The sequence below is a fragment of the Drosophila erecta genome, unplaced genomic scaffold (assembly GCF_003286155.1).
Source record: "Drosophila erecta strain 14021-0224.00,06,07 unplaced genomic scaffold, DereRS2 tig00000021-arrow-pilon, whole genome shotgun sequence".
Taxonomy (NCBI): Eukaryota; Metazoa; Arthropoda; class Insecta; order Diptera; family Drosophilidae; genus Drosophila; species Drosophila erecta.
The window spans coordinates 4,605,249-4,618,282 of NW_020825198.1; positions in this window are offsets into that span (position 1 = coordinate 4,605,249).

A 13,034-nucleotide genomic window follows, 5' to 3' on the forward strand; every position below is an offset into this window, starting at 1 on the left:
GCCGTGTACCGCACTCCCTCCCCCTCTGCAATGCCGGCGTTTTTGAACATCCCTTTTCCTATTCTGTCATTTTTATGTTCCGGCGTTTGTTCCGCCTTCTGTTCCTGTTCCACTTCCCGTTCTCGTCTGGGCGAGACAATTGCCCAAAAGTGTTGGAAGTCAAACGCAACCGACCCGCCACTAATGCGTCCGCTTCAGCTTCCTTGCTCCTTTGCTCCTTTGGTCCCTTGGTCCTTTTGCCACCCAGGAAATCGCAGTGCAGTGTAAGGATCAGCGGCTGTAGAAGGCGCATCAGAGACGTCGAATTGCTCCCTTGTGACAGGCCAATATAATGCGCCGCGGGGTGATGGGCTGCCCAAAAAGAGGGGGGTGGCTGGGGGCTGTACACAGGAGGTGGGTGGGTGTTGGTGAGGTGCTGTGAGCCTCAGCGATTGCACAACAGATTGCCGCACTCATATCAGGTTGCAAGCGTACGCGTAGTGAGGCCGCACTCCCGGCCCGTTTGTCTCATACTGATACGTATGATGGATCGCCTTAAATACCTTTAAATTAAAACGACGCTCAAAGCGAAATGAGTTGTGGGAGTTGGCCAGACGATTGCCGCAGGGGTGGCCAGCCCGGCGGGTGGTGTCCTTGGCGGGGGTGGGGTGCGGGCTCATATCGGTTCGGATTGGTTTGGTTTGGTTTGGTTTGCCAAGGTGGAACCAATGCTCGATTTAAATGCCTTTTAATTGAACGCAGCATGAGACTTTTTATCGTTTGCACACACAAGTTGCAGTCCACTTTTAAGTTGGGAAATTTAAGTAAATTGAACAAAGAACATAACACAAAGTTAGAATTAAGATATCATATGAATCTTTTTAAACAGAATATTCACCATTATAAAGTCTAAATCCTTGCTTACATCACAATAGAAAAACCTGAAGAAGAAAAGTATGGTAGTTAGCAGTAGTAGCAAGTAGTAGGTATCAAAAAATCCATACTTCCAATACCACCCACTACTCTACCATTCTAACCATTCGATTCGCCCTCGCAACTGAAATCCCTGCGAACTAGTTCCCCCAATTCGTGCAGCACCAGTGCAACTCTATCGCTCATAAATATATATCTGACTGGCCTAAGCCTGTCAATGGCTGTTCCGTCTGTAAGTTTTCTCTTTTTTCCGTTCTGACACTAATCAGATTAGTATCGCCAACGCCAATGGCATTATGCATACGTACTCGTATAATTCTTGTGTTCCGTACCTCTATTCTTGTTGCATCAAATTGCACGCCACCCACACGGATACACTCAGCAAAAAGGGGAGGGCGGCAGTTGGGGGAAAAGGAGGAAAAGCTGGCAGAAAAGCCACAGCCCACAGTCAAACTTGACATGCACACTTCGGTATGTAACGGACGTTGTAGTTTGGTCTGCGGATTCAAGTTTTCGCATGGGTTTCGACTCGGTTTCGACTGGGTTTTTGGATTCGGTGGGGTATTCGGTGGGTATTGAATGACTGCTCTCTGACTGACTGTTTGACAGACACTGATGTTGATGAATATCAAGTGAATCCTTTTGTGACATCAGGAAAAAAGGCCTCCCGCTGGGCCAGCTCTGGGGTCACTCCACTACCTTCCTCCGTTTCTACATTTTAAGCTCTGGGTTCTGCAGCCTGTACACTGAGCGCATTGAAGTACATTTAGAACAAATGCATGAGTCTAAAGTAGTGGCTTAACTGCAAGCCAAATCCTAATTTAAAATCAAGTTGGTAGTTGGTTTTTCTTTGTTTCTTTGGTAATTTGTAGTTCATCCTAAAACACTAAGTTCTTTATATGTGCATATAGTTTTTTTCCAATGTAGCACCTCTGAAGCTTGATGCCAGCGAAAGTGACAGCGACGCCGAAAAGACATTCAGCATAAAAATTGAGAGTTGAGGGCGGCGACCATCGCTGGAACTTACTTAGCCCCCGTAAAAATGCTCAGATTGAAAAACGCAAAAGTTGAGATACGAACGGACCGGGCCAGATTGATTGCGACCGATAAGGACTAAAAGACCAGGCAGGCAAGTGTATGAAAAAAAGGAACACTCCGCCCACGGAAAGAGGGTGAGCCCAGCGCTTGAGGTTACCAACAGCGTAAAAAGATGGCAGATAAGACAGAAAGCGGCACGGGATGAGGCCCAGGATAACGAAAAGGACGAGGATGAGGACGAGGATGAGGTCGAGCTGCAAAGCTAGTATCCGTAATTGACAGCGGAATTATGAAAGTGTTGGCGTAGAACAAATCGAATTAGACATCGTGTCATATACAGCTAGGGGTGATTTTATGGTCTCGTTTTGAGGGCTTTTGATCGGAGGAGGATATACATAAATATTGGTATATTTAGGAATATTTTTAAATTTATAAAGTTATCAATGCTCAATGCTTAGTAAAATTATTTATAAAAAATGTTGGCTTGCTAAGATCTTAGTTTTCTTAGCGTGTTCTCCTATTTTACACCCATCTCTTGAAAAAATAAAAATAAAAAGGCGCCATTAACAAGGGTAAAACCGGGGGGCCATGGGGATTTTTCCTTGACTGGCATGGGAATGGGTGGACCTATTGGAAGCCCTCTTCCTCCCGGCGAGAGCATCTCCGCCATTAGTGCGTGTGATTTCCATTTCATTTCGCTTCGTGACAGTTGGCAACTCCAACAGATTAAAGGCATTTCCCATCCAGCACGCAATTCGCCTGAATTATTGTTGTCAGCAGCAACCAGCAACGACCAGCAACGACCAGCAACCAGAAACAGGCAGCAATCCGGGGGAGGCGGGGGTCGATCGGGATGGCCAGTTCCTGGGCTCGAGCCCAGCACATCCAGGACACCCGGGCCAAAAACGAGCGGCCAGGACATCGCAGGACCAAGGATGGCGTCGCGACATGCGTCGATGATACGCAAATGCAAACAAACAAGGAGGCGGCAAGGAGTGAGTCGCAGGAACAAAGCGGAGGACATAATGCCATGCACATTGAGTGCCATGGGAGGCGATGGATGGGCGGGGGTGGGGGTGCTACCCAAAAAGGGGGTTTAAGGCATATGCAAAAGCAGGAGGCAGCTTCCAGCTACCAGCCAGAATCCTCTTGCCATTCCCGTTCCCATTCCCACACTCGCTACCTATCTGTCACTATAGCGAAATCAGCTGTGAAAATTTTGAAATTTTTCCACGAGGATTTTCGCGACTTTTTGCGTATTTTGCATCAATTTTTATCAGTTGGCATTGCCAGGGGAGCGTCTGTGGAAGGGGATTGCAGGAGGGGCAGAGAGGCTTGGTGGCAGTGGGGTAGGGGAGGGGCTTGTGAAAGGGATGAGGGGGGAGCCCAAGGTGGTCTTAATGGCATGGAAACTGCGTAAGTGGCAAAAAGCGCTACAAATGGCAAAAGCGGCGGCTCAACCGAAGAGATTTTTGAAAATGTAAAGCATATACACAACCTTAAAACATTCGGTTAACTAGTTATCCTATTAGATGCATTTCTATAGGTTTTAAAATATAAATAATTAAATAAATATAGAACAAAAGTATAAACACTTTATTTGCCTTTAAGATATTTCTTTAATTTAAGAAATGCTATAATGGCATAAACCATTCAAGATATCCTAACAAATGAAATCGAAAATATTTATATTAATAATTTATTCCTAATATTTATTATCAGGTAAACAAATCTATTTCACTTCTGAAACGAAAAATAGATTTAAGAGATACATTTTAACATTTAAGCTGACAACGAATGCAATCAGAATCGAAAATGTTTTCATTACAAAGCTCTCGAATATCCCAATCGACACTTCCGCTTTCTTCCACAGCCAGTGCCAGTGCCACTGCCACTTCCATTTTCATTTTCAATTGCAGTAATACAATAAAACTAATATCAACACTTGATTAACCCAAATGAGGGCAATCATCGCGCTCTAATGAACCAAACCGGACCAAACGCACGCTCCGCACAACCAGCAACCACCCCAAATACAAGGTCCACCCAAAACAGCCACCCACCGCAGCAAAAATATTTTGGGCAACGCCTTTCTGCGAGCGGCGGGTTAAGCTTAACCCTTTCATGAACCCGCAGTACGTACGTACATTTGCGTGTGAAAGTGCCGATATTTGGATGCCTGGTTACAAAAAGCCTTGCCACCGATGTCGCCAACACACCGAATCCCGTGTGTATCCTGGCATCCTTGTAGCTCGTTGCCTTTAATCACGTGGAAAGGCGCGAAAAGCGGCGCTTAGTGTTTGCCAAAAGCTTCAGCGCGTGCAGAAGGGTTGATTTTCCCACTCCACAGATGCGATGTATACCCCGTGTGACTCTGGGTGTGCTTATCATTAATCATTAATAATGAAAACGGCGGCGTTAAATCTTGTAGATGTTTCATGCCAAATGCTGGTATTTGCCATTCGTGGACCAGCAAAGGGTTTGTACACATATTCACCCATATATACATATGTACTACTATTTTGGGCAGAGGGTTGCAGTTGCCAGGACTCTGAAGTACCTGTTAATGGGCACTCGAGGCAAGTGAGAGTGTGTAATTTGACCCGGGGCTATAAGTTACGCACTTTTGTGTGCGGCACTTCAAAAAAGCACAAATTGCACAACAGCGAGTGCACTACAAACTCAACCATTGTCAGCGGCATGTCAATAAAATATCGAGGCTTCACACTGCGCGAAAAGATGACCAGAAATATTTAAAGAAGTTAAAGAGGTGAAAAGGAATCATTGGCAAAGATTTTGAATACTTCAATCGCAATAGTACAATTATTGTTTAAATATTAATACAAAATTTAAACATAATTGAACTATTAATTTGAATATTTCGTAAATCGGAAATTATATTATATTTTACACATATTTTTTACCAGAACACCGTCGAACACTTTAACAATTAATTGGATAAAAATTGTATTGGCTGTGCAGCCCTCTCCCCGCCTCGCCCAGCTTTTTTTGCTGCACTTTCAAATTGAAAATCCTGCGGGATTCGCCAGATATCCTCACACATTTTGACGCCCAAATGAGTCTTAATGTGTTTTCCACACCAACAAAAAGGGCGAAAACAAAAAACCAGGAAATTCCGGCGACCAATGTGAAAATGTTCGGCCAAATTTTCATGGCGTGGCTAGCCGGAACAGGCCAAAAGCAGGACAGGACCAGGACCAGGACCAGGACCTGGACCTGGACATGCTGTTCGTTGAACAGGACCTGCTGTGGGAGGCGTCGTAGCGGCAAATTCAATTTAGCATTTTTAAGTGCGTTCGCCTTTGATCAGCGACAATCGAATTTCGCACCAAATAAAATGTGCGACGGTGGAGGGAATAGCCTTTCAAAAACAAAACCAAAAAAAGCAACAAAAAAAAAAAAAAATAGCCCACCCGACTGATTACACTTGCCGTTTGATCAGGAACAGAATCAGCGACAGCTGTAGCCCCAAAAACCATGTCCCGTTTGCCATGGCCATTCATAAATATTCAATTGCAGATTCCCCAAACCGGAGCCATCATAATCAGAATCGAAATCAGAGGCATACTCAAACTTCTGCGACCATAATTGCGAGAATGCTGGCCACTAGCGCAATGGATATGGAAACCGGAATCCATCAAGGACCTTTTGTCAACAGGAGAGACACACGGCTCATTGGCTGTATTTCGCCGCGGGCCAAGAATCCCGCACAGATGCTCTCTCTTGACAAGAATTGAAATTCGGCAATCGACCCAAAAGTGTTGGTAATTTTGTCAAACTACTGCGGCAATCGTCGCAAGATGCAGGCAATCCTCTCACAATTGCCACCACTCCACAGGACCTCTACGTGTGTGTGTGTTGCTGTTTGTGTGTGTGTGTGGCAATTACCAGGAGTGGCTAGCTCTGATCCCGTGCTCTCGAGGTCCTCGGCTCCCCAGTTCCTCAGTCCCATGCCGCGGGCTATCAAATAAATTTGCGCAAGTTACCGTGTGTGCTCGAGTGGAGAGCGGCATCAGGAGCTGGCTCATTATGCCCTACCCAGAGGGTATGATAACTATGACAATGGACTGGTCGCATTGATGGCTCTGTCGATACGGAATCCTAATTAGATGAGAGCCAGTTGAGATGGGATCATCCTTGAAGCCGATTAATCAGTTTGGATGCGGCTTGCCAGGAATAAGAAAGCTAAGAAAATACAGGGAGTTACCATGACTTACTGAAAATAATATTAAATATTGATAAAATAGAACCATTTATAAGAACAGATATAAACGGTATACGTTTATCAAAAATGGTTTAGCTCATTAAAATACTACTTATATGCCTCAAAATATTGCATTGCCTTAGATATTTTATACAAATTTGTATATTAAATCAATCCATTGCCATAGAGTGGCGAATCTTCGGCTACTGCCCATCTAACCTCAACTTTCATCCTGCTTTTCGACCAACTTTTTTGCGACAGATGTTTGTGCGCGTTCGACTTGGACTGGCATACTTTTTGGGCAGTTCTGTGTCGCCTTCGCCTTCAACACGCATAATTATTTTGCAATTATTTATTAAGTACACAGAAGTTGTGATCGATCACAAAGCGCGAGGAAAGACACTCCCTTCGGGGTTGTTGGTGGACAACTTATGAATTTCTCATTAGTTCGGGAGGCATTTGAACCCAACCACCTACGCGAAGAGAATAGAACTCCCCGCCCACCACCACAAATGTATCCCGGTCATGAGCTGATTTTAATGAAAATTCCAGCTGGAATAGTTTCGATTGTGAGTCGGCACAAACAAATCTGGCAAGTCAGGGCGTATTAACTTCCGATTAACTTTGGCTCCGGTCAAGTGAACCCCTTTTGGGACTGAATCGTATACGTACGAGTATGTGCATATATCCATCGCTCCCTTTGGCCGCCTGCGAGATTGCCGAAATTCGATTGGCAAAATCGTTTAGTGGACTTTCTAATAACTGACATGCACACATACTCGGGGTTCCCGGCTGTCTCGGCTCCCCCGCAGCTGAAATCCTTTCGCTGGCCACCCCTTTTTTCGGCGGCCCTCACCGCCTTTCCGCCTTTTGTCCTGCGCCTGTCACCGTCGCAATGCCGAGCATGCCTGTCACAATATCCTTTGGGCGACTGTCAATTTTTTTGGCTGCCTGCGCTACTACTACGCCGAAATTGAGTAGCAGTCGCTGCCCTCACGCATGACACCGAGGACTCCCAGGACATCCAGGACATCCAGGACAAAACAACGCAAAAAATGCCACCAAAAGGAGGAGTTGAGACCACTGGCAGAAAATATTACGAGTTCATAAATCAGGAATCTAAAGGAATAGCAATTTTAATGCTTTAATTTTAGTTATTTTATGTTTCTATAGTTTCAATACTAATGGGTATGCATTGTCGCTTCTTTTCTAAAATTTTGTAAGATTGTAAGTGGTGGAGTTTTACCTAAATAATGGTAAATGACATTGTTTCAATTTGTATGCCAAATTTTTGCACTGTGTATGCAAGAGAAGGGGTTGCGGTGGGTGGGGGCGAAGGCAAAGGACACGGCAAACGGATTGCAGCCGCAGTCGTTAATCCTGCAAGTGGCACGCCTGAGCGCAGCGCATTGCCAAAAGTGCAGAGCTCACAAGGCTGCAGTGTCCTTGCCGCTGCCGCTGCCGCTGCCGCTGCTGATTCGCCGGATCCTTCGGATTCTCTGCTGCGTAAGGACCAAAGGCAGATGTCACAATCGAAATTGAATTAAAGCGCAAAGTAAGATTGATTGTCTGCAGTTCGGCGGGGTTATTGCGTGCCCCGTCACTGCCTCCGGGCAATTTAAAAGCGGGCTCTTTAAGGTCCTGCCGCCAGTGTGTCCTTTCCCCAGACTCTGATTAACACGAGCCAATTTAGGCAAATTGAACGGCTGCCTTTTGTCTATCTATGGCAGGCATCGGGCACCGCCATCTCCAGCTCCAACTCAAACTTAAGCTCCTTTTGTTTGTGTTGCTCTCGAGCGAAAACTTGTAAACTAAACTAAGTAAGTAGTGGGAGTAGCACGCCTCGTAAATCGACAGCCAAATTTCTGGCCTAATCAGACCGAGCCGACATAAATAGGCATTTGTAGGCCAAAAGGGAAGTTTGCAGAGCTCGCAAATCCCCATAGGGAAATTGAAATGCTTAAAAACAAATGAAACATACTAACAAAGGAATGATTGTTGGGCTACTCCTTGGGCAAAGGCACAAATTTACACTAGTAAAATAAGTGCACAACATATGATTCCCTTAGATTTGAAAAATATAATGTATCAGCAAACAACTTTATTTTCCTACCGTGTATAATAAAAGTAAATTACGAGAATTATTAGAGTACCCTGATTAGGAATATAGATATGTATATATAATATTCTGCCTGATACATATTTTTCTAATATTTATCCGCCTCTCGGATAAAAATATGCTTTCTTATCTGCGCACTGTAATCTCGCCTCTAGTAAGTTAAGTTCTGGAAAAGTGAAAGGTGAAAGGGGAGTTTCTTCATTAAGGTGAACCGGCAAGTACAACACTTATTGTAATTAATATTTTCCCTTAATATATATTCCCGTGCCCAAGCTAGCATCCCATGTTCCATATATTACAGTTCTTATCTGGTTCAAAGAGGCTGCTGTCTATATATTATATGTGCCCTGCTCAGTTGGCTGGCTGTAATTGCACTAATATATTTTTATTGCCGGAGCCCACGCTCCTGCGTCCAACGGAAGTAACTAAATCATCTTTGACGATTGCCGGCGCTGCCTTCCTTGGGCTGCCATTCCATTCTATTCCCTCCTCCAGCTTTTCTCTTAATAAACATAATTGTGCAAACGGAAACGGCCATGAGATATCCTGCTCGGCTTTTGCATATTCATTTGGGAATAGCCATGAAATCGTAGGGTGAGTCCACTGTTCAGGGTCCCGAGTCCGCAATCCTGAGCCCTGCAGTCCAAGGTCCGGGGTGGGGAGTTCGGTGTGAGGGGCACACCCCTGGCCAACTTATGACAGGCTATAACCATTTAGCAGCCCGGGCACAATGAGCATAATGGTGTACAACAATTTCGAAACAATTGATTGCGCTACAAATGTCCGTTTATTAGTGGGTCCTGGCTGGTGCTAGAGATGCCTGGATCCTGGCTCCTGGATCCAGGACTTTGGTGTTTGCCAGGCGATGAGCAGCACTTCCGCCAGGTCGTGTGTCTTGCCGCGTGGTAATCGAAATTAATGGCCAACTGATACAACGAGTAGTTGGCTTTGGTTAGGCAATCGTTGGGTTCTACGGCCACGTTATTATCGCGGGTAAATGGGGAGTGACCGGGGCATACAGATTTCTTTTTTATGTGACTGCCTTATCGAGGCGATTTCTCAGAGGATTTCTCAGGATGCCAAGTAGTTTGGCATGGGGCACACTTGGTTTCACCATCTCATCAAATTGAAGGAAATTGCAGGCTCCTAGAAGGTTGAGAACTTAATTGAATCAGTTTAATTGTATAACTCTTTTTTATTATTTAGAGATTGAAGTATATATCAAAACGACTGCTCTAAGACAGTTTATAGTATTATATATTCTGATGACATATCATGAACTGTAAAAACCTTTTGTTTTTCTGCGGAAAGAGCTGAAACAAAAGGTGGCTCAAGAGGGCATCTTTCTGCCCAATTCCCCCAACTCGTTCAGCCTTCCAGTCATCGATCAATCAATGCGTACGTCAACTGGCCAGAAATGTCAGCCACAAATGCGGATCGAACGATTCGAAGCCGCAATTGTGTGGCAAGTTTGAAAAGTTAGCAGCGGATATTTTTGAGTTTTTCGAGCTCATTGTTCTCCAGGTCGCGGAAGATCATCAGAAACGGCTGAAAGGAACAGAGGCCGAACAAACATGGTTATAAGCTATTAAGATTGCAGCGAAACAAGGGACAACGACTATTTGGAGGCGAGCATATCCTGCTCATTATAAGCCCGGCCAACACTTAGCGCCAGTTGGCCTGCTGGAAACTTGGTCGTTGCCTCGATTGCATCTACTTGGAAATTTTTTCCTGGCCTTTTTTATTTCTTGTTGCAGGGAATCTTTGGACTCAGTGCACGCTTTGGTTTTGGGCTTTTGCATGCCGCCTGCCACTGGCACTGCAATCGCGATTGGGCTTTTGTGGTGCCCCGTCGGCTTTAATTATGCCCGCGTGGTGTTAATGAGATCTTGGCCTGCTCCTCCTGCTCCTTCTGCTCCTCCTGCTCCACCCCAAATGCCCCTCCCGAGCTCTGACTAGTTGTTGTGGCTCAATCGGGCGGATTGGGTCCGCTTGGCCTGCCTTCTAAGTGGCGCAAAAGTTTGCGTGATTTAAAGGGCTTCATTAAGTTCGTGAATTCGACTAAATCACGCGCAGTACTCCCAACGGCGGCGCATGTCTTGACACCAAGTCGCCGCATCGCACTGAATCGCATCTGGGGATGGGATCGTGATGCAAATGCATCACGTATATCACGAGCTATAACTTTTCATAAAAGATAAGCCGAGTGTTAGGTCTATGTAGCCATCAATCCATACAAAACTACAAGCTTCTTGCTTCAAAATATTAAGTCAAAGAGTATGCTTTTGAGGCGATATTTCGATGTTTCAGATTGCAGTGAGTTATAGATATTAAATGTTAATTATTCCCATTCATGATAAGTGGACCAGGTAACTTAATAGTGTCATCCCTAGTGCTTACACCTCAGAGGGGCCAAGCGAAGACCAAGTGTAAGCATTATATGAGCAAGATAAGTGTCTCGGACTCCCCAGTGCCCCCAATCCACTCCTCAGGGAACTGCATATAGCCCCCACCATTCAGCTCCTTGGAATAGCTGATGTTACGCACTTCCGATCTTCACCAGCACGCCATTCGAATTGCCCGATCAGACATTTTCGCCATTTGACAGCTGACGATTTATGTGCCTGCCGGGATGTGGCTTCAACGACGAGGTCCTCCTCGATCCGAGGTACCCGGTGCCCAGTCCGCAATGTCTGCACCTTTTTCGCTGACATCTCCTGTTGGCTGGCTGGCTGGTTGGCCAAAAAGTTGAGCCGTTCTCTGGGCTTCTGAGGCCGAACTGTCGCCGCAAATATGACGACGGGACGATAAGATCTACGACTGCTTGTTAAATGCAGCCTTTCAGCTTTCAATTGGTATTGTTTCATCAAAAGCCTTTACCGTTATGCTCATTAAATTTGCAACAAAGCAGCTTCATTGTTTTTGGCCCCGTAATCAGAGAACCAAAGCAGACCAAAAAGTTGAAAAAAGATTTTCGGTCACTGGACCCCTAAAAAAGAACAAAATAAAACGAAGAATCTCTCCAAAACATAACAAATACACAAAAAAAAAACAAAAAGGAGGAAAAAACTTAAGCAGCGCTTCCGGCGTTCGGCGAAAAAATGTGAAGACCCCGAAATGAAATGCCAGCGCACTGGAAGTTGTGTCAATCAATAAGTTTCTGCGTTCCCCGGGATGCGACCTGCATGCTAATGGCCATCCCATCTGAGCGGCCAAGTCGGAGGACTCCCGGCATCTAGCAGCCAATCGATATTGGAGCAGGACAAAAAGGAAAGTCCTCGTCCTCAGATCTCGCCGGATTCCTGGTCCTCTTTGTTGTAGGTTAGGTCAGACATCATGTGTAGGGACGACCTGCTGGTGCACTGCGATTAAAACACCCTAGTTGATAAATGTAATAAAGAATCCATCCTCTTCTGAATCCATAATTGAATATGCCTAAAGTATCTAAAGTATCACCAGATATATTGAATTTATAATATTTAGAGCTATAGTAAGTGATTGATTACTACTACGAGCCGTATATGTTATAAGTAATAGATATTTGCCCCCCTTTCTTCTCAGTGTTCGGATTCCCTACACACCGACCACGGATACTCCCTCCTGGCAATTCCTGAGTGTTGTCTGTTGATTTTATGTGCACGCCTGGAATTTGTAAATTTAAAATGCCCGAGATGCCGAGCTGAGTGGAGTTGCACCCACAGCCGTTCATCTCCTCCTCGAAATAAGGGAAAACTATGCATGGACAACTCAACTTTGACCTGTTTGCACATCGGGGAGAGCTTAACCGGAGTTAAGGAGCTATCGGATCTCGGACTGCGATTTGTTCGCCGCTCCTGGCGATTACTTGTTTACCAGCATCAAACAACTTAACTACTTGGTGGTTCGCATCCTGTTCCTGCCCTCCAACGTCGATTGCTATCGTTGCCCGGGCAAATCAACTGTTTATTTGTCAAATACGCATTACAGCTAAAAGCACCAGCTGAACAGTGGAGAGGCCAATAAAACATGGCTGTGATTTCCTTTGAGTCAACAAAGCAACATACACACATAGAAAAGGGCCAAAAACGCTGACACTACACATATGTGAGGAGGAAAACGCTGCCACCACTTATAAATTTCCTTTCTCCGAAGCGAAGGACAAACGCCCCCCATATAAAGACGTTGACACTCTTGATATTTTAGGCGTTAAGAATGGCATCGATACAAAAAACGAAAAACAAGGCCGGAAAGAACAACACCAAAGTGACCCCATCTTGACCATTGTCCGCCTCCCATGCTCTATAAACAATTTTCACTGTCCTATCGATGGTGTTTTTTGGGGCCAATTCCTTTGGGTGGCGCATTTGTGCTGCACTTATGTCGGCCTAATGAAGATAACAGCATAATTTGGAACGGAAAAGTTTGCTTTTCTCGGGTAAATCAGAGTTCTGGGAAAAATTTGTTGCTTTGGGTGGCTTCCCGTTTATGTGACTTGTCTCTTCGATTGGTCGACATTTGATAGCTGGAAGCTGTTAGGTGTTAAGTGAGTGATATGGGGCAGTAACTGGGATAATTTGTTGGGCTTGCTGGTTTCTGGAGGGGAATTCGCAGCCAATTGATAATGTTGACCCACAGAGATGACCTCAGCGCAAGTCGATGGTCATAAAAATGGTATCAACAGATACATTTTAGCAGAAGTAATTTCGGGATAAAACAATACTTAAAACATTTGATAAGTACATGTGGGTAGTTGACATCAAT